At 47.5% G+C, this 20,197-nt stretch overlaps 1 pseudogene; it reads right to left on the bottom strand.

Moving 5' to 3' along the window:
• Positions 1 to 20,197, bottom strand: part of LOC119135751 — a 47,088-nt pseudogene that overhangs the window by 10,095 nt on the left and 16,796 nt on the right.

Raw genomic sequence — 20,197 nt, 5'->3', positions numbered from 1 at the left:
GAGGGCGTCCACTCAAACCAGAGCCAGTGCCGTTAGCCGCGCCGCACACAAGACGAGCAGCCAAACATTGTTCAGTGGAAACAGGTGGACCATATAGAAAGCATAGAAATCATTTCTTTTGCAAAACCCTTCCTTGCTACCTGCCGCTCCAGCTGTGTTTATGATACTCACGGATGCATCTGGGTATTTTGTTGTGGTTGCTCCAGCTACCATCTGCTTGGCACACTGTGGTCGTTAACTCTTTTGAGGACAGCCGGTAACCGCTGTCGCAAAAATAGGTCACCCGTGTCCCGACGGAATAATCGGCAGCGAGAACTCCTCCGTTGGCTGGCGCGGTGGGTACGCCGCATGACACGGCTGCAGAAAACGGAAGGACATTTGTTGACGTAAACTTTCCTTTCCAGGTTTTGTCATGTGTGGAAAGTTTGGCAGTTTAGTCAAAGCCCAAACTTGAATCATCAAATGATCTATTTGTGCTGACTTAAAGCAAATAGATGTTGGAGCTATTTCCACACGATAGCAGTAGCATACAGGTACTACCTATCAGAGGACTCGGTTGACTTTCATTCATTATTCATGACATGGTTTACTTGGCACCCTCAGATGATGCTGCAAAGCTATTTTCCCCACAATGGATCCACATATTACATGTTATGTGATTGCATGGTATCAGTTGAATGGATGGTGTTTTCCACCTGCTGCTGCTGCTGCAGCTGCTGCTGCTGCTGCTGTTTACTCCCACATGGAGTATGTGTGTGTGTGTGTGTGTGTGTGTGTGCGTGTACTCAGGCAGACTTAAATGCAGACGCGTGCACATCAAACGACCCAATCGGGCCAATTGGCCAAAAACAGTTGCGGACTGTGCATGCCGGTGTAAAATCAGGAGATTGACAGAAGATGGCCAAATGGATTCTTGTTTGCTTTTTCGCATCAAATCAACACATTCAGCCCTGAAATTGTCGCCAGACTCAAGTGTTAAAAGAGCTCACCTTGGCAGGCGGGAACTGGCACATCCCACGTGTAGAAGCCGTAGGCGCTTTTCTGGCATACGGCTGTGCCCTTTCCTATCAGCTTGTAGCCCCTGTCGCAGGCCCAGCGCACTGTGCTGTTAACATGACCCCCACTTTGACTGACCACAAAACCATGTTGCGGAGAGTCAGGGGTACTGCAGTACATCGCTGGAAACAATCAAAAAGTCCAATAAGATTGGATGAGAATCAAACGGCGGGGAGACCGCCGAAACAAGCGGACAAAAAAAAGAAAAGATAAAAGCCCAAAATGTTCGAGGCCAATCTAGTCAAAGGTGAGCCTTCTTTACAAAATGCATCACGTTGACTAGTCGTGTATAAAATAGAATGGAGACATCGCATGAAAAATGCATCTCTTTTGTGCCTTTCCATTATTATTGATGCATCTCAAATGGAAGAGGAGTCCCAATTGCCTAGCACCACCTGCGTTATTAAACAGACAATAAAGAATTGAAAGCATTTGGAAGCGGAGTGCAAAACACGCAAGCGTGTGCTTGCTTTTCATATTGCGTGCGCCGCCTTCCTTTCATACTTGTTTATACACACCAATGACAAGAGCATATATGACAGAAACTTTGAGAAGAGAAAATAATCATCAAACGGATACATACTTTGATACTCACCCACATATCTGATGTGGAAACCGCGTCGGTTGGTGCCGTGGTCGGACGACCAGCGCAGCAGGAGCTGATGGCCGCTGGTGGTCAGACTGAACGGCGTCTCCATGTCACCGCTGAGTGACGCCAGGCTCTGGCTGTAGATGTTTGGACCTGCGAGAGGAACGAGTTTTGCATTTAACCTTTGCTCCGTTTCAAAATGCCCCAAATAGCCCTCTTGTGCATTTTCAGTTGTCCTTTTTCCCAAGTACAAAGCGAACTTCAATTACAATCGATTGTTCAACTACTTTTGGGTCAGTCGATATCCAGCTGGCCAACGGCCATAATGAGACACTTACAAGCACAGCCATGGCAATTAGTGTCTGTTTGATGCCATGAGGAGAAACATATGAGTGGAGCTCTGCAAACCAACCATCGAATATTTCCAAAATATCAAACTCCTTTTCTGTCTGGAAGAGTTGGAAGTGCAGCGAAATGTTGTAGCCCTTCTCCACATTGATCAGCCAGGAGCACATCTGGAGGTTGGGGTAGTTTTCAGGGTAGCCCGGGCTCAGGATTACTCCCGACGAGTCAAAACGGACTTCGTGAGCAGGGCATTGGACTGAAGAAAGAAGAAAAAAAAAAAAGAAAAAAGGAAATAACAAGCCAGAAAGTGAAAGAGAAGGACAGGGAAGTAAGAAATACTAGTCTTAAAGAACCAACCTTGACACACTGGTGGGGGTCTATCCATCTGGAGTCGCTCCCCAAGCCGACAGGTTAGAATCTCACTGCCTACCAACGTGAAGCCCGGCAGGCACGAGTACCGAATGATGTCCCCTGGAAGGCCGTTGACGCACGCACGCACGCACGCACGCACGCACGCACGCACGCACGCACGCACGCACGCACGCACGCACGCACGCACGCACGCACACATAGGTAGGTCAGAGCTACGTATGGGGGGATAAGAGAAACATCCCTTTCTCACAACAGACTAGCTAGCAAACGCAGGCATTTCACATTTCGCACTTTGATTTGATCGTGGCCACACCGACGCAGGCCTCCAATGAATATACTACGTAGACGACAGCGAAAAAAGGAAATAAAAAGTAGCACAGCATTTCAAGAATGGAGGGGAAAAGAACCAACCTATTTCAAAGTGGTTGTCCTCAGTCAGAAGAGTAGCGTTGGCAACAGGAGGGGGGGGCTGACATGTTCTCAGTTGGTACGCTGCAGAGCGGAGGGGACGGGACACTCATTAGGAGAGAATCCCCATTAGATCAGAAGTGACCACCTTACTCTGCTGAACATCTTGTGAGTAAGGGGCCTTTAAGATTGCAAAACTTGCTGGTACGAAAGGGAAAGGTACCGTAGTAATTGAGGACAAAAAAGCCGCTGGTACTGAAGTCACTGTGGAACTTGATGAGAATCTGATTGGCAGTGGTGGATACGCCTTCCTGTACCGAGCTGCCGCTGAATTGACCGATCTGAGGTGAGGTCTGGTCGGGTCCGTCCCTGAAAGTAATGGGTGAAACAAGTAAATATAAATCAATCAATCAATCAATCCGTCAATATAAATACACCAATAAATAACCCGTGCATACGAATTTTCAACCAATCATGTTTGCAAGATAACGGTAGGTCAAAGGTCAGCGCTCACAGAAGAAACTTATTCATTCAGCTTTGCTAATTGTGACCAATTGCTTCGCCGATCCAAATGTACTTCAAACATCATATCCTTTTCGTTGCACTAATCAGCTCTTGTTTCATCAGATTTTGTGTCTCTCTCTCTCTCTCTCTCTCTCTCTCCATCGAACGGAACATCACGGTGAGTAGTAGTCAGTTAAAGTGAAGAGACAGCTAAAGCCAGAGCAGGTACTTACCACACAGTGATGTAGTCATAGATTGGCTCAGTATTGAGAATAGAAAAATGGATGGAGATGCCATAACCGGGAGCTACTCTGACATTCCACATGCAATCCTGGAAGTGCGGGTATTCGGATGGGTGTCCGGGAGAGTATATTGTGCCATTCATTGAGGTTACATTTCCACCACAGAGAGCTGCAAGTACAAGAAAACATGCAATTGATGCCGCCGCCAATTTGATCATCATGCTGGGACAATAACCGCAGCAGCATGTTATTGAGCCATCAAGGGGGAACTGAGCATAGTAAGCACTTGTCACAAATGCACTGCGTGGCACGCCATGGCACGGCACGCCACGCCACGGCACGCCACGCCACGCAGTGCATTTCGCGGCATGCTTGTCGCACTATGTCGCAGTAGATTGGTAGTGAGGACAAAAAGAAGATGCTTGCCATTCACCTTCACAGCGAGGTACGGGGTGATTCCACTTTCTGCTGACTCCGTGCAGGCAGGTGAGCGATGGCTCCCCGAGCAACGTATAACCCGGGAGGCACTCAAAAGTAATAGTCATCCCCACGCTGTAGTCTTGGCCCATCACCACGCCGTTACGGAACGGCCGTGGATCCGGGCATCTTTGGAGCTCGTACGCTGTTCGAAAAGAATCGGTGAAATGAAAGAGGTGCCGAAAACAATATTGGGCCAGCCATGTTGCGCCACTGTCCAATTCTAGCACGACGTACGTACGTACGTACGTGCTCTTTTAACATGACCTTTTATTTACCGTAATTTTCGGACTATAAGTCGCGGTTTTTTTCATAGTTTGGGTGGGGGGGGCGACTTATACTCAGGAGCGATTTATATACATATATATGTTTTTTTTCACTTTTTTGGGCATTTTATGGCTGGTGCGACTTATACTCCGGTGCGACTTATAGTCCGAAAATTACGGTACTGTATTTGCCACAGTGAAATCCCCTTGACCTTACCTTGATAGACAATGTGGAAGCCAGGCTTGTTTTGCGAGTAATCACTGTGGAAGAAGAGCGTCGTCTCGTGGGTGGTGCTGAACAGAGAGTTAGGTACCAGTGAGCCGCTGAACCTATCAATTACGCTTCCGCTCTCCAAGCTCCCGCTGCGCACTTCAACATAGTCATGAACTGGCTCTGTGGAGAAGTTCAAAAACTGCAGATGGATGCCTGCAAAAAGGAAGAGGAGGATACTCAAAAAAAAAAACCATTTGCCACTGCAAGGCAAGATCCACAAACATCAATCTGTTTGGGGCTTTTATACGCAAAATGTCTTATCAATCCAAAGTATGGGTAAGAAGGAGCAAGACAATCTTGTAACCCAATTGAATCCTCAAACTGCTGCCACCATCTTCGATTAAGAGAGGACTGAGGTTACACACTTAGGTAGTAACTGGCCCAAATGGCCCATGTTCTCAATTTCAGGTTCAGGTTGAAATGTAGCCTTTAAGGAGATACAGTGGCAACAGTTCTGCGATGGTTAAAAAGAGGAATCGCAAAGATTGATTTTCAAAATGTACATCAAGGAAGCAGCTCTTTTTTCTACCAACAAAATAAGGAAGCGCCATGAGAGAGAGAGAGAGAGAGAGAGAGAGAGAGAGAGAGAGAGAGAGAGAGAGAGAGAGAGAGAGAGAGAGAGAGAGAGAGAGAGAGAAAAGTAGGGGCACACACCAAAGCCAATAGGAAGCCGAACTCTCCAGCTGCAGTCCAGGCTGCTCTGGTAATTCCCCGGAAAGCCTGGGCTGAGTATGACGCCGCTGAAATCGGACATCGAGCCGCCGCACTGAGCTGAGGAAGAGCAACCGAGGAGAGGCAACCAGTCATTTTTTATGCACCGCGCTTCTTGTTACGTCATCCATGGCCAGGCGAGGAGCGATAGATAGATAGATAGATAGATAGATAGATAGATAGATAGATAGATAGATAGATAGATAGATAGATAGATAGATAGATAGATAGATAGATAGATAGATAGATAGATAGATAGATAGATAGATAGATAGATAGATAGATAGATAGATAGATAGATAGATAGATAGATAGATAGATAGATAGATAGATAGATAGATAGATAGATAGATAGATAGATAGATAGATAGATAGATAGATAGATAGATAGATAGATAGATAGATAGATAGATAGATAGATAGATAGATAGATAGATAGATAGATAGATAGATAGATAGATAGATAGATAGATAGATAGATAGATAGATAGATAGATAGATAGATAGATAGAAGCCCAACCCCAGCGTGGGTCAAACCATACGTTGCAAAAGCCAGCACTGATGTAAACATCTCGGTGATAGCAGCCCCAGCGTGGGTCAAACCATACGTCGACATTGAGAATTGATAGTTGTCACACAGCGCGTGCGTGCATTATGATGTCCATACAAGTCATCATTCAGGTTGTCAAGTATGGAGAAGAAATTAGAAAGACGGCTTTTGATACGCTCTGAAATATCCAATGAATGAAATACCTTACCTAAACACAATGGTACAGGGTAATTCCACCTTCGGACAGGACCAGGCATGCATGTGATATATGCATGACCCTGTTTGGGAAAAGGCACAGAAATGCAACACACTAGGAAGAGTTTCAGTGCAAACGCATACTGTCCATATTCACTCGCTTCAGCTCTTTAAGAATACGTTGGGCTAAGTCATCACAGCTTTCGTGGCATCGCGGTTGCTTTGTCAATGCTTTCCCCTACCTGTAGCGAGAAGCCTTCATCACACTGGAAGGAAACCATGTCGCCTACATTGGAGCGATCTCCCACTTTGTGGCCGTTAGTGGGGAGCTGCGGTTCGGGGCACGAATCCAAACCTATTGCTTAGGAAAGAGTCACAACACGCAATCATTCGGACGGAGGAGCCAACACCGACCGGGTGGGTGCTTTTTACACAACATTTCGTGGTCCCGCAGCTGTTGAACATTGGATGAAAACCAAAGCAAATGTTTCATGACACAGTGCCTGGCCTAAATGTTCTTTTAATCACATCATAATGGGGTTTAATGGATGCTTGTCGAAAAAAGTTAGTCTGTCATTTGGTGGCTCTAATTGCAACAATCTTCAAAGTTGGCGTGTGAAGCCAAAATCCCCAAAGGCTTGGCATGAGCATTGAGCGCCGGTAGATAGGTGATCTCCGTCCCTGGTTCTGGCCAAATTTGCCAGACTTGTTTTTAGCCTCAAAATATGAAAAGATTGTACATCGGTGCCCCGCCCGGTACCTGTGTACTCCAAATGGAAGCCAGCGGCCGAGACACTGATGTCAGACTGAAAGGTCAGGTAGAGATTGTTTGATGTGCTGTTCAGTAGTTGAGGAATGGTCGTGCCTGTATGGTGGAGGAGAAAGCGAGAAGAGAAAGAAAGCACACCGCTCACAAAAATGTGCCTCCCTCCCTCCCTCCCTCCCTCCCTCCCTCCCTCCCTCCCTCACTCACTCACTCACTCACTCACTCACTCACTCACTCACTCACTCACTCACAACTCCATGAGTTGGCCCATTTTGGCCAAGCATGCAAAAGCATGTCAACACACACTGCGCTATTCCAACGGGGAATGGCAGAGCAAAGGAAACAAGGCTGCCTGGTGCATTCTTTCGAAGGAGAATTTGGTAGGGGAGGACGAGCTTCTTTGGCCACGGTTCCTCAAAGAGCACGTCAAATGTCATGTGCTGCAAATGGCCACATTTGTGCTGCTTCCAGGAACTTGTGACTTGCCATATGACATTCACTTGAATTTGTTTTACCTGAGTAGCTACCAAGCCTCGGAGCATTGGCATCGATACCGTCGAAAAAATCCAGAGAATCCCAATTGTGCTCTGTTGCAAAGGTCACCACTTGAATCTAGAAGAGATGGTCAACAGAAGAGTCACGGAAGGAAGCAAGCAAATGGCCACCAATGAAAATCAAATTGGACAAAACAAATTGCCACCAAGGAACATCAAACGGGGCAAGGCTAGATCTCACTTGGATGCCGGCTCCCTCTGGAACCGTTATTTTCCAAGCGCAGTTAAGATAGTTGGCATATGGCTCTGGGTATCCAGGAGAGAGAATAGTGCCTCTGCGGCCCGTCAGAACCCCTCCGCAGGGAACTGGACAGAAAGAGAATTGTGGGAAGGACGCGTGGCTTTGCTTTAAACAACAAAATGCAAGCTGATATCATAGGATTCATGAACCGCTGGAAAATCACTCCACTTTATGCCTGAACAGAAAAGAAAGCTGTTGCTGAGGAAGGCTGGCTCTTGTACTCGAAACTGTTTTGGAGCAGATGTTTACACGCTAGCCCGCATGATCGAATGCCACATCAGGTTCAAAATTGTGTGTTGCACTGTGCATAAACACTTCAGCCTTAAAGTTAAATGTTATCCCCTGCTGGATAATATATTTTCTTGGTGACTGCTATTCGTCTTCCCGGTGCGCCTCCAGTGTATCTCCAGTGCCACAAATTGAAAAGTGAAGAAGAAAAGAGAAGGAAAAAAAAAAAAAAGAAAAAAAAGGGGACTTGAACACCTGGTTCTTAGTTACAAATAACATCTCGTTCGGAAACGTTAACACGCCATATATCAAATTGAAACTTGGACATTTGCAGAAATAAATGAACATGACCCTGGGACAGTCATGGCGCAAGTTTCACCACCTCGCTCGGGTTGAACGAACCCTGACGAGACGGCAACATTTGCCACTTTGGAAAACACAATTGTTCGCAGCTCAGCGGGCTAGGGACTTGAGAATGTGTGCACGTGGAAGTGAGCAATATGCAATGTTGAAAGGTCACTGCGAAGCAAATCATTCACAGCCACCTCCTCCAAATTGGCTCCATCGTTCCACCTACCGTGCATGTTTTGGGCATGCGGGAAGAAAGCAGAGTACCCGAAGAAAAGCCGAGCCGGCACGGGGAGAACGCGCTAACGCCGGGGCCGGAATGGCAACCGATAATCCGCCCGCTACACACCGTGACAGACATTATTTGATGCGGCGAGACAGTGCTGCTTACCGACACACGCGGGCACCGTGCCATTCCATTGGGCCAGCGCGTTGGGCACAGCCTCACACTTGATGGCAGTGGCGCCGTGCAGCGTATAGCCCGGATTGCATTCAAACAGCACCACCATACTGGTGCCGAAATCGTTGCCGAGGCGCTTCCCGAAACGGGGCTCGGGAACTGAGCTACACTGAGAGGAACTTGTTCTGGGGACGGCTAGAAAGAGGGAGGGAGGTAGGGAGCAGAGCAAAATAGTGGCGGGTGGGAGCATGTGCGAAAGAGAGACAATGGCAGAGGGGAAGGGTTAGAACATGGCGAGTCCCTTCTCGTGCCATGCGTGCACCATTGTTTTCTGCTCTGCCTGAATAAGCAGCCTGACTGCAAATCATCCTCCTACGTGCCGCGACGCCGCACACAATCGTGGAATGAGTGCCTGCCTGCCTGCCTGCCTGCCTGCCTGCCTGCCTGCCTGCCTGCTTGCTTTAGTACACACTCGCACGCATGAACACACGCAATCATCTGCCATAGCAATTAGCCTCATTGAACCTTCAGGCTCAATCAAGGCAGCTCATATCAAAGCTTACCTTGGTAAACAAAATGAAAGCCTTTTGCCGTGTCAATTCCGTTGGAGCTAAACTTCAGGGTTACCTTGTTCCCCGAGCTCAAAGGGAGCGTCTCCCCTGAAACGGAAAAGCCAATGACACACCTCAAATATTTACTTCCACACAAAGTCGTTGCTCAATTCCACTTGTTTACATAAAGATATTAGAAATGGAGCTCGTTTATTATAAGTGAAGCTCTTAAGGTGATATGATTCTTTTTCACTGGATAACAGGATTTCGGATCCCGGTCGTTCAGAAAAAAACACGCAGATACACACACACAAGCACAATACTTACAAATTGTATTGTGTTTTTTTTTTTTTTTTACCTGAATGGGAACCATAAATCGATGAGAGAAGCGATGAATCCGTTGAGGATCCGTCATAGATCTCAACAACATCACTGGCTAGTGTATGAAACACCACAAACTGCCCAAACAATACTGCAAGCAAAAGAAGAAAAACAAATAAGAATTCCATACCAAGTCAAATTACTGAGGTTTTACATTGAAGTATGTCATACATGAAGTAAATTTGTGTGTGTGGGGGGGGGGATTATTTACTATACATCCCTTAAACAAGGAGACTCAAGTGAAGTCAAGTGATTTTTCTGCCAAATAACATTGAGAGAAATACAAGTGCTTACCAAAGTCGCCTGGGACAAAGATGTCATAGACGCAGCTCTGTCCTCTGGTGTAATTATGCGGATAATTTGGGGACAGCACCGTGCCCTCTGAACCGGTGAAGTGGCCGCCGCAGGGAGCTGAAGTGACAGGAAAACAAGCAACAGAGATACACTTCACAAATGGACCATTTTCAACACCTAGGGAAATAAAGCAATACTCAGCAAACGCACGCACATGAGCATTTTCATCCCAAAATGACAACACGGTGTAGTAGCGAGATGCCACAATCATTTTTCATTTGAGAGACTCTTTGGGGCCACTGTGAGCTCTGAATAGACAGGTGAGCAGCTCTGCTGGCAAGTGCTTCAGTCTTCCAAATAGTATTTCAAAATGGAATACACTCAGCGTGGCTGCTTAGACCAAACAGTCATTACTTTTCCCAAAAGATTTCGGATTGGGCCAAAAGTGCAATTTGAAAGTCAAATCCAGAGACGAGTCATGCTATGTATATTGTCTGTAAGGAAGGGCAGCCGAGCGAGGGAGGGGACATTTGCAGTGGCCGCTGAGTTGTTGAAGCAAGTGTTTGCGCCGCCACATTGACATTGACGTGTCCCTTTCAAGCATTTCCCCTCTCAAGTGCACACGACGCATGCTCTCGAGAGCCACTGAGATGGTTGTCTTTCAAATCCTGTGCAAACTCGACACTTTGGCTGACAATTTATTGGCAAGTTATGAGAATTCACTGCAAATTAAGGGCAATTCATAAAATACTCCTGTTTTTGTCCCAAGCAAACAATCCATTCCTACATTTTTATGAGCGTGACAGCATGGCTTTCCGCCTCCCGCATTCCAAAATGTTGTGTTTCAACGAGAGACTATTTGGTTTGCGTTTGACCCTCTCCCACGGCTTCCGTGCTCTTTACGCATCCCGTCGTCACGCCGCAGAGCATTTATTGGCGCTCGGCAGCTCTGCCTCGCTCGCTCTCACCTTGACAAGTCGGCTTGCTTCGATCCCATTCCGGTCTCTTGCTGTCGCCCATGACGCAGGTCAAAGTGGAGTAGCCTTCCAAGAGGTATCCGGGCTCGCAATGAAACGTAACCATGGATCCCAGCTTGTAATCGGTGCCCATTTTGGTGCCGTTCATCACGTTGCCCGGATCAAAACAGGCCTCCCGCAGTTTGGCTGCCAATCACAAGACGAGGTTCACAAGAGGACTGCTGTGCCAGCCAGTAAACACAAGACGTTTGCAGTAAACGCAAGACGTTTGCAGCGCGCGCACATTACTGCTACGTATGGCCAGGGATGACCGAAAGGTCAACTCATTAAAAAACATCAAGAGTTGTAAATAATAAGTGCAGTCTTGGGGAAAAAAAAACATCCATCCATCCATCCATCCATCCATCCATCCATCCATCCATCCATCCATCCATCCATCCATCCATCCATCCATCCATCCATCCATCCATCGTCAACCTCAAACATGCACAAAATAGCGCACGTGCAGAGCATCTCCACAGTACCTTTGTACTCCAAATGAAAGCCGGTGTAGCTCACAGAGCCGTCGCTACGAAATGCCAGGAACATGAAGTTGGAGGAGCTCTCGATCTTCTCGGGCAGTTTGCTATCCTGAAAAGTGCCAATCAGACGAGCGCTGCTCTCTGGCCCGTCGTAGATGTACAAGAAATCGTAGTTGGGCTCGATACTGAAGCTGCAAGACAATCGGACCCGATGGGATCAAACGTCGACATACGGGCTCTATCCGATGCAACTTGTTGAAAAAGTCCCAATTGTTGCGACACGGTGGCGCAAACTCTTCCCAGTGCCAAAGGATCCTTTCGTATCATGGCTTAATAGAGGCAGATCAAATCATAGCCAAAAAGGAGAAGCAAAAAGAAAGAAATGAATGGAAATGGCTTTGCGCTCATTGCAGTTGGGTCCAACCATTTCAAATGGATGCCTCAATCCTTTCATTTGGCAATCCCAGGTCACAAAGCGGAAAAATGTTCCTGTTTATTTTGCAAGGCAAAAGGAAGAGAAATGAAACATGCGACCAATTCTCATGAAAAAATACTCCCGAGTGAAGTGAAGGACTAGCTCATCTTAGAGCCTGCCAGACTTGCTGCGACGCGCCTAATTTTTTATTAATAATGGAAGGCTTCAGAGTATCATGCAGCATAGTAAATGACTGCCATCTCTTCCTGCAAGGCACACTCAAACGAGGTGATTTTCAGCATCGGCTTTTGCAGCATCTCTCGCACACCTCTGATGCACGTGTGTTTCTTCAGCCAAAAGACAAACTAGGGCTGCATGGTTAAAATTCCCTCTAGTCACTGAGATGAATATAGTACCTGATAAAAGCCAAGGAGATGACATAGTCAGAGTGGACAGCGATCAGCCAATCACAGTCTTTACTGTGCGGGTAGGGGTGTGGGTAGTTGGGTGACAGGAGGAATCCAGAAGAGCCAGTCACATTCCCCCCACATGGAGCTGCCGAAGAATAAAGAGCAGAGGCAATAGATTGAACATTTGCAAATAGAAATGCACTTTAGCAGACACACACTTGCAGCGCTCAAGTAAAACCAGTTACTGAGCGCGAATTAGCCTGAGACGTAAATGCGCACAGTGGTGTTGAGTGGACTTGTCCACCTAATTACAGCAAAAATGAGATGCTGCCATCAGCCCTCTCTCACTCGGTCACTTTGACTCATCTGTCTCCCTCCCTCCCTCCCACATTTCTCACCAATGCAGCTTGGTGGGCTGGGTTGCCAGTAGTATCTATTTTCCACTTGGATGCAGGTGATTTTGCTCTCCCCCTGCAATTCATATCCCGAATCACAAGAGAAGGTGACAGAGTCGCCAGGCTCCCGCCCTTCCCCTACACGACTGCCGTTCATGGGAACGCCCGGATCTCTGCAGGCGGTGGCAAGAGAACCTAAGGAAAGAAACGCAGGCAAAAGTAGAGGCGTCGTTAGCATCAGCGTACAACCGTTGTGGATTGAAGAAAAGACTCACTGGAGAAGTCGATGGCAAAGCCAGACTTGGTGATGTAAAAATCCGTTTCAAACTGAATGGTGACCACGTTGAGAGTGGAGTGAATTCCCTCGGGCAGCAGCGAGCCGCTCACTTCCTTTAGAGACATTTCATTTTCCGGAGGCCCGTCCCACACCTTCAGAATATCGTGGGACGCCTCCGTGTCGAAAGCCAGAAACTGGAGGCTGCCAGAGGAGAAAGAACCGCGTGGTCGGTCGGTGGGGCTGGCTCAATTCACGCTTGTTGCAACGACTAAAACCAGTGGCCAAATTAGACTCCAGTCAAAACCAAAATACATCAAATGAAAAAAAAGAATGCAAATTTGCAGGTGGCAAGCCAATAGCACGGCTGGCTCAACTCTAGCTCCGATAAGAAGCCGAACCTTTTGCTTCAACTTCTTGGCCACTCGAAAAGTGTCACGTCTGCGCTCCACCTGCACCCTGGCCGGCCGATCGGCGCGGGTCGGCGCTCATCGCCTGCCACCTGTTCCTCATTACCCATCGGGGCGTTGGTCAACCTAAATGCCGCTTTCCACTCGCTCCTTGTCACTTAATAACTGGAGTTACCTGACAATATTTCCAGAGATGACCTCAATGGTCCACGTGCACCTCAGGTTGTTGTCGTAGGGAAAGGGGTAACCGGGCGAAAGGATGCGCCCTGAAGATTTGCCCTTAAAATTGCCACCGCACTCCGCTGAATGTGAACGCACACAAAAATATATTGGAGATTTTTTCCCCCCCCCATCCTTCCAGTCATACATCACGTCGGAGTGTCTCTCCACTGTACGCCGCGCGGGAAGGTCGACGGGCTTACCTATACATGATGGTAGAGCGCTGTCCCAGGCCCTTCTCTCTCCAGTCATGCACTTGAGCGTTTGACTGCCGTGAAGGGTGTAACCTTGGTCACAGCCGTAGGAGACGGCGCTTCCAGCAAAGTGACCCCGGTCACTGACTTTAAAGCCAAATTGGGGCACGCCGGGTTCGTCGCAATGGGATAGCTCAATACCTGAAGGAGTCGTATTCAGGTACGTGAGAAAAAAAACAACGGCAGTGACACATTTGAATCATTTGGAGCACAGTTTTTCTTCTGTGTTGTTAATGGCCATTGATTGCCAAGTAATGAGCCATTTTATGATGCTGGAGTAAAGGATAGCTTCTTCAAATTGAATGATGGCTAGAGTGGACTTTTCAAGCCTTAAGCGCACAAATGGGAGGTGCGGTCTCGTTTCAAGGCGGCGGCGGCGGCGGCAGCAGCAGATTTACAGTCTGGCCTTAACGTGAGCTCTTCGCCCATGCCAGATGTTATGGTAGCATTACAAGTGTCGTGCCCAGTAGAGTAAATCAGAAGCGGCTCACATTTAATAAAAACCATGAAGCCAGATTTCATGTTCAGAGGAACAATCAAAGTGGTCATACTATTCACGCCCTCCCTCCCTCCCTCCCTCCCCCATTTCATACATCAGCTTTCCTCGCCATTGGTTCTGCTTGAAAAGACTGCACTTGTGAAAGCCAAAGGGGGAATAGTTTTATGCTGCAACCCAACTTGCAGAAATATCCCACTTGAAAGCTTTTCTATATAGTACATATGATGCTTAAAATCATGTCGCGTACATTTTCTGAATACATGTTTGAACATAATCATGTGCAAAGACGTGTTTTGACTTTTCCAAATTTCTTTGGGCTAAAATAGAACACGGACGGGTACACTCTGTCTGTCACGTGCACGCTCTTCTTGTACGCACATGGCTACTCCGCTTTCCACCCACATTCCAAAAGCACGCATGGGAGGGAGGCCGACTGAACGCTCCAAATTGCTGGTGAGTGCAAATGTGCCTGGCAACCAGTGTCCCCCGCCTGCCGCCCCAAGGCTCCAGCATGATGCCGTTGAGAAACAACGAGACTTTTGCCCCTTTAAATAGCCAGCGAGCGAGCCGCCGTCCTAATGAGCTAAAAGAAAATCATAGAAACGGCGAGAATTGCATTGGCTTTTGGAATCCACCACGCTGTGCCAAAATGCTTCAATATTAAAGACGGCAAGGAAGGGCGAGATTGAAATGAAAAGGGTTGGGGTTTTTTTTTTTTGCTGCATGCCTTCAAGCAAGGAAAGGAAGTAAGTGCAACTTACTATGGTATTTGAGGCGAAAACCTGCGGCTGTTCCTTCCTGGTCAGAGTAGAATTCCAACCACATGTCGTTGGAAGTGCTGCTCAGCGAGAGACCTTGCATGGACGTGCCCGTGTATGTGCTGAGGAGTGCGGCTGCGCCGTCTTTACCATCGTACACCTGCCACCGCGGGCAGAGGAAACACAACCGCCGTTTGTGGCATTCACATTCATTTGTGGCCATGGCGCAGCAAATGCAATGTCCCAAATTCAACGCAGGAGACCAGAAGTCCTCTGACTTGATATTGGGGACAAATTGGGCTGCTGGAATGCATTTTGTCAAGCAGCATTGCTTTACGTAAGTGCAGAAAACATATCATTGACACAAGAGCCCAGCCAGCCCGCCCGCCACAGCGGGACGGATGGCTGACGCACGCTACTGATCACACACACACACGCACGCACACGCACACGCACACGCACACGCACACGCACACGCACACGCACACGCACACGCACACGCACACGCACACGCACACGCACACGCACACACACACACACACACACACACACACACACACACACACACACACACACACACACACACACACACACACACACACACACACACACACACACACACACACACACACACACACACACACACCATTAGACATCTGCACTACAAATACAGAGCTCCTGCAGAGATAGAGGCAAATCTGCATCACTCATTTGATTCATCGAGTCATGCTAAGGCTTCCGAGGCTGCAAAGTAGCTTCCGCTTTGCACAAAAAGTCTGTAGCCGTTTCCATGGAATAAAAAGTGTACGTATTCATTTTGAAAAGCTGATCTGGCACTTTTTTTGAAAAGAGAGCAGCACCTTCTTTACCTTGAGGACGTCACCTTGTGCAAGTTGAAAGGCGACGGCTGTGACGTTGATGCCTTTGCCTTTTTCAACATGAATACTGTACACGCATTCGTGGTTGTTGTCGTATGGCGACGGATAGTTTGGCGACAAAAGAACACCCTCATTTTTCCAGACGGTTGATCCACATTCAGCTGAAAACAAACAAACAAACAAACAAACAAACAAACAAACGCATAATTAACACACAAAGAGAGAAAAATGGAGACAAGAGTATGCTTAGCGCTAAGCGCCCTTCAGCTCGCTAACGTTTCGAGTGTGAAAGTGCTTGCGATATCTCTTGAGAAATGGCCTAACCAGAAAACATCTCCGTATGATGCGCTGCACTTGTAACTTGGATATCAATGCAATACTATTATCTTTGTAGCGACAGAGATAATACTATAACTCTCTTTTGATTAATGCTGTGGATAATTGATCGAAAGATCATATCTGTGCTTCCCTTGGTTTGTAGCAAAACACTTTTGTTTCCTCTTTTTCCAATGAGCAAAAATGAACCCGTTTAGAAAATCCTTGTTTGCTTCAGTAGCATGGGAGGAATCATGGTGATTTGCTCGGTGCTATAAAAACGTCTCGCATGAGGCTGGAACTGCTCGATTGTGAGCAATGACTTTGCTAACTTCAATATTCTGATGTAAGACTTTGAGTGGGAAGAGAAGCGATAGATGTATGGGGATTTTTGCTAGTTCCATTCCAAGCAGCAGCAGCAGCAGCAGCAGCAGCAGCAGCAGCAGCAGCAGCATTTGTGTCCTTTAATCTAACGTGAATATTTCAAAGTAGGAAGCCAATTCAACAAGGAGCGTTCAGAAAGTTAAAGTCCCAATGATCGTCACACACATATCTGGGTGTGGTGAAATTTGTCCTCTGCATTGAACCCATCCCCGTGTGATTTGGATCCATCCCCTGGAGGAGAGGGGAGCAGTGAGCAGCAGCAGTGGCGCGCTCGGGAATCATTTGGTGATCTAACCCCCCAATTCCATCCCTTCATGCTGAGTGCCAAGCAGGGAGGAAATGGGTCCGGCCGGGGTTTGAACCCGCAGCCTTCCGGTCTCAGGGCGGACACTCTACCACTAGGCCACTGAGCTGGTCAGAAGAAGCTTCCCCCGTTGTTTACAGCACAGCCGTGCAACATTTCTTTCCAAGTTCATTGCAGTCTGTGCACTTGAGCGGTGAGCCAAGAATCCGATTTTGCAATCGCATTTCAGGCAAACTAATTCAGGGTGTGATGAGACAGCAAATGACAAAATGCCTTTGCTATGAAATGTCAGCACACTAGCTCACGAGTCGTCAGCTATTACACGGTGCCTACGGGCTGGATGGATGCTACCGTCTTTGAGGCCCAACGGCTTTTGCTTAATTGCATTTGGCCAAAAGAAAAGCGATCAAGTAGAAGAGTTTGAATGCAAAGAAGGAAGGGACTGCACCGGAGAGGAAAGAATGACTGCAACGTACCCACACACCTTGGCAGAGGGGCACTCCACATCCGGCGGCCACCTCCCAGGCACGCAATCTCCTTTGCCCCCTGCAGCCGATAGCCGGCGTTGCAATGAAACAGAAGGGTGTCGCCGATGCCAAAGGTGGAGCCCGCGTGGCGGCCGAAGCCAGGTGCCCCGGGGTCCTGACAGGGCTCCAGGTCATACTCTACAAATCAGGACATTGCAAACTCATCAATTGTCATCCTTTGCTGTCTTCCTAATGCAGTCAATTTGATGGCAAAGGTCATTTGCATAGCTTTGCCATTCGGTTGGCTTCCGCTGCGCTCTTCCTGTCATTGGACCACATCGCAACCAATGTGGCACATTTCAAAGATCATGAAAGGTTCAATCTTGAGATGCTAATTCCAGAGCATGTAAGGACAAAGGATTGCACATGCACACAGACAAAAGAACACACGGTCATTTCATGAATATTCACAAGTTAGTCTTCGCTCGAGCGAACAGCAGGAAAACGTTTGGCCGTAGCAACGAAGCACCCTTGCGCTCGCTCGCTCGCTCGCTCGCTCTCATACCTGAGAAGGAAATGTTGAATCCCTGAAGAGATATGGAGAAGTCTGAAATGAAGCGGAGCTGTGCTTTGAAGTTGCCGTACAGGCCCGCGTTAACCAGAGCCGGCCTCTCCGACCCGGTGAGTCGAGCCAGCGGCTGAGCGAAGCTGCCGTTTTCTGTTATTAGAAGATAGTCGTGGTGATCCTCCAGGTGGAAGGAGTGGAAGGTGAATTGGACACCTTTGATGGGAAAAGAAGGAAGAGACGATTTACAAATGCATTGTGCGGTTGCGAGCCAAAGAATCTCTCGCCGCGTGGCTGACCTTTTCCATGGCCGACCTCCACGCTCCACGTGCAGTTGAGGGAGTTTGGATAGAGCTCAGGGTAGCCGGGCGAGAGGATGACGCCGCTCGGCCCTTTGATATCCCCGCCGCAAGATGCTGAAGAGAAGATAATGAATGATAAATGCTGCTTGGGGGAGAGGAAAAGTGTAAATGAAGCAATAAATCCCCCACCTGAAGTGAAAGGAGCAATTTGGATGAATAATGCATTTCAGTCACATCACATCCTACTTTGGATTTTATGACTACCTGTAATTCTGCCAACACACCGGTTTCTTTTGTTCCTCCGGCTTGTTTCAACGCAACCTCTCTCTACGCAGACAATAAATCCTACATCTATATATTTCACAAATGTCACTGAAATGTGGTCAGAAAACAGCATATTGCATTGGCCATTAACTGACACAAGCATACTTAGGGGATTCAATCAGTTTCATTGCGCTCATTACTTTCAATGGATTTTCAAGTCTTTCCATACAAATGAGATTAGCTCAATGCGCCATTTCACTCGAGTCAGTACGGGAAGATCATCCGGTGGCAACCACCCAACGGCGCCCGTCTGGCACGGGGACTCTTTAAAAAAGTCACATTTGCTGTGCATATAGTAGTCCTAGATGTAGGTATGTGCTATGATTGCATTTTTATTTTCTAATTCCAATCACATGGCATGGCACGGCACGGCACGGCATGGCATGGCACGGCATGGCATGGCATGGCCCAGACCTGATTGAACAGCAGTCTAGGCTTACCATCACAAGTGGGCAGAGGGTGGCTCCAGAAGTGGTTCTTTTCACAAACAAGTGGTTCTTCCAGGCTTAGCCTGTATCCTGGATCACATTGGAAGGATATTGTGGAGCCAATGGACAGGTCATTGCTAAGCCGCACACCGCTGACTGGAATTCCAGGATCCATACACGAGTACGTGTCCACTGTAACAACTGCAAAAAAGTCAGGCACATGTGATAGAATGTTTCAGTCTTCTCAACATCAATACGCTCATAACGTTGAGCAAACTGAGTTGTTGTTGTTTTTTTAAATGCCACCCTTTTTTTCCCTTCCTTTCAAAAAACATGACCGGGCGGCCCTTTTTTCTGCTTGAAGTCTAAAAATGACGAGTCGTTAACACATTAATATTGAATACTGAGCGCAGTGGCTCCCCTGAACACGTCCTCGATCGTGTGTGGCTAATGCGATTACTATTTTGGTTCACTGTTAAGTAGGCCAGATACTCCGATTGTCTGGCTCGCTATTCCCCCGGCCATCCGTGCTTGTTTTCACACCATCCTGGTATCGGTAGCAGGAGCTCGCATCCACCGGCCACAAGCAGCCGGTTATTGGGAAGCCGTTATTGCTGCTCGCAGTTGAGCGGGTGGCCACTCAACACCCGCCAATTCAGATCAACCACTTATTTTCCAAGTCTTTGCTTTGTAAAGGTTACGGCAAGCGAGCGACAAACCCGTAGACATCATGGATGTCAAACTTAAAGCATGTCGCAGACTCCTTTTGACCTATACGTTATGCATTAAATTTTTGACCTTTAAGGTATCTCCACTTTCTAAAACGATACTCTCATATTTTAAAAATGCATGCTTTTGTGAAAATGTAAAGACTGTAAGAGAGGCACATTGGAAAGTTGATTCTCGTGCCCATGCTGAGCGAGCGAGCCTCTCTTGGTCCAAAAAGGGTGGCTACTCTCGACTGAATTGAACTGAACTGAAACTTTGTTTTGGTCACCACGAGATCAGATTTAAGAAGAAACTCATGGCCTGAGGTTTGAACATAGCCTTAGATCCCATCTATCTGACCCCAATATCTCCGAGCTGCTGAGTTGAAAAGGACATGTCATTATTCTACAGCTCGCTCCATCTTCTGCTTACTTGAAATCACAGATACTACATTCTGTAATCACGTCATTGCAAATCAAGATAAGCGCTGCGTCATATCATATGCTACGGCTCCAATTCCGAAATGGTCTTGCAACGTGTCTGTTCTTAGTTTCCAGAGCAAGTTGGTACATCGAATTTTCCACACGAATGAGTCAAGGATCTCCTCCAAAAATTCACCTCAATTGCAATGGAAGAAA

The sequence above is a fragment of the Syngnathus acus genome, chromosome 16 (genome assembly GCF_901709675.1).
Source record: "Syngnathus acus chromosome 16, fSynAcu1.2, whole genome shotgun sequence".
Lineage (NCBI taxonomy): Eukaryota > Metazoa > Chordata > Actinopteri > Syngnathiformes > Syngnathidae > Syngnathus > Syngnathus acus.
The sequence above is the reverse complement of the archived record's forward strand: the minus strand, read 5'-3'. Positions and strand labels throughout refer to the sequence as shown.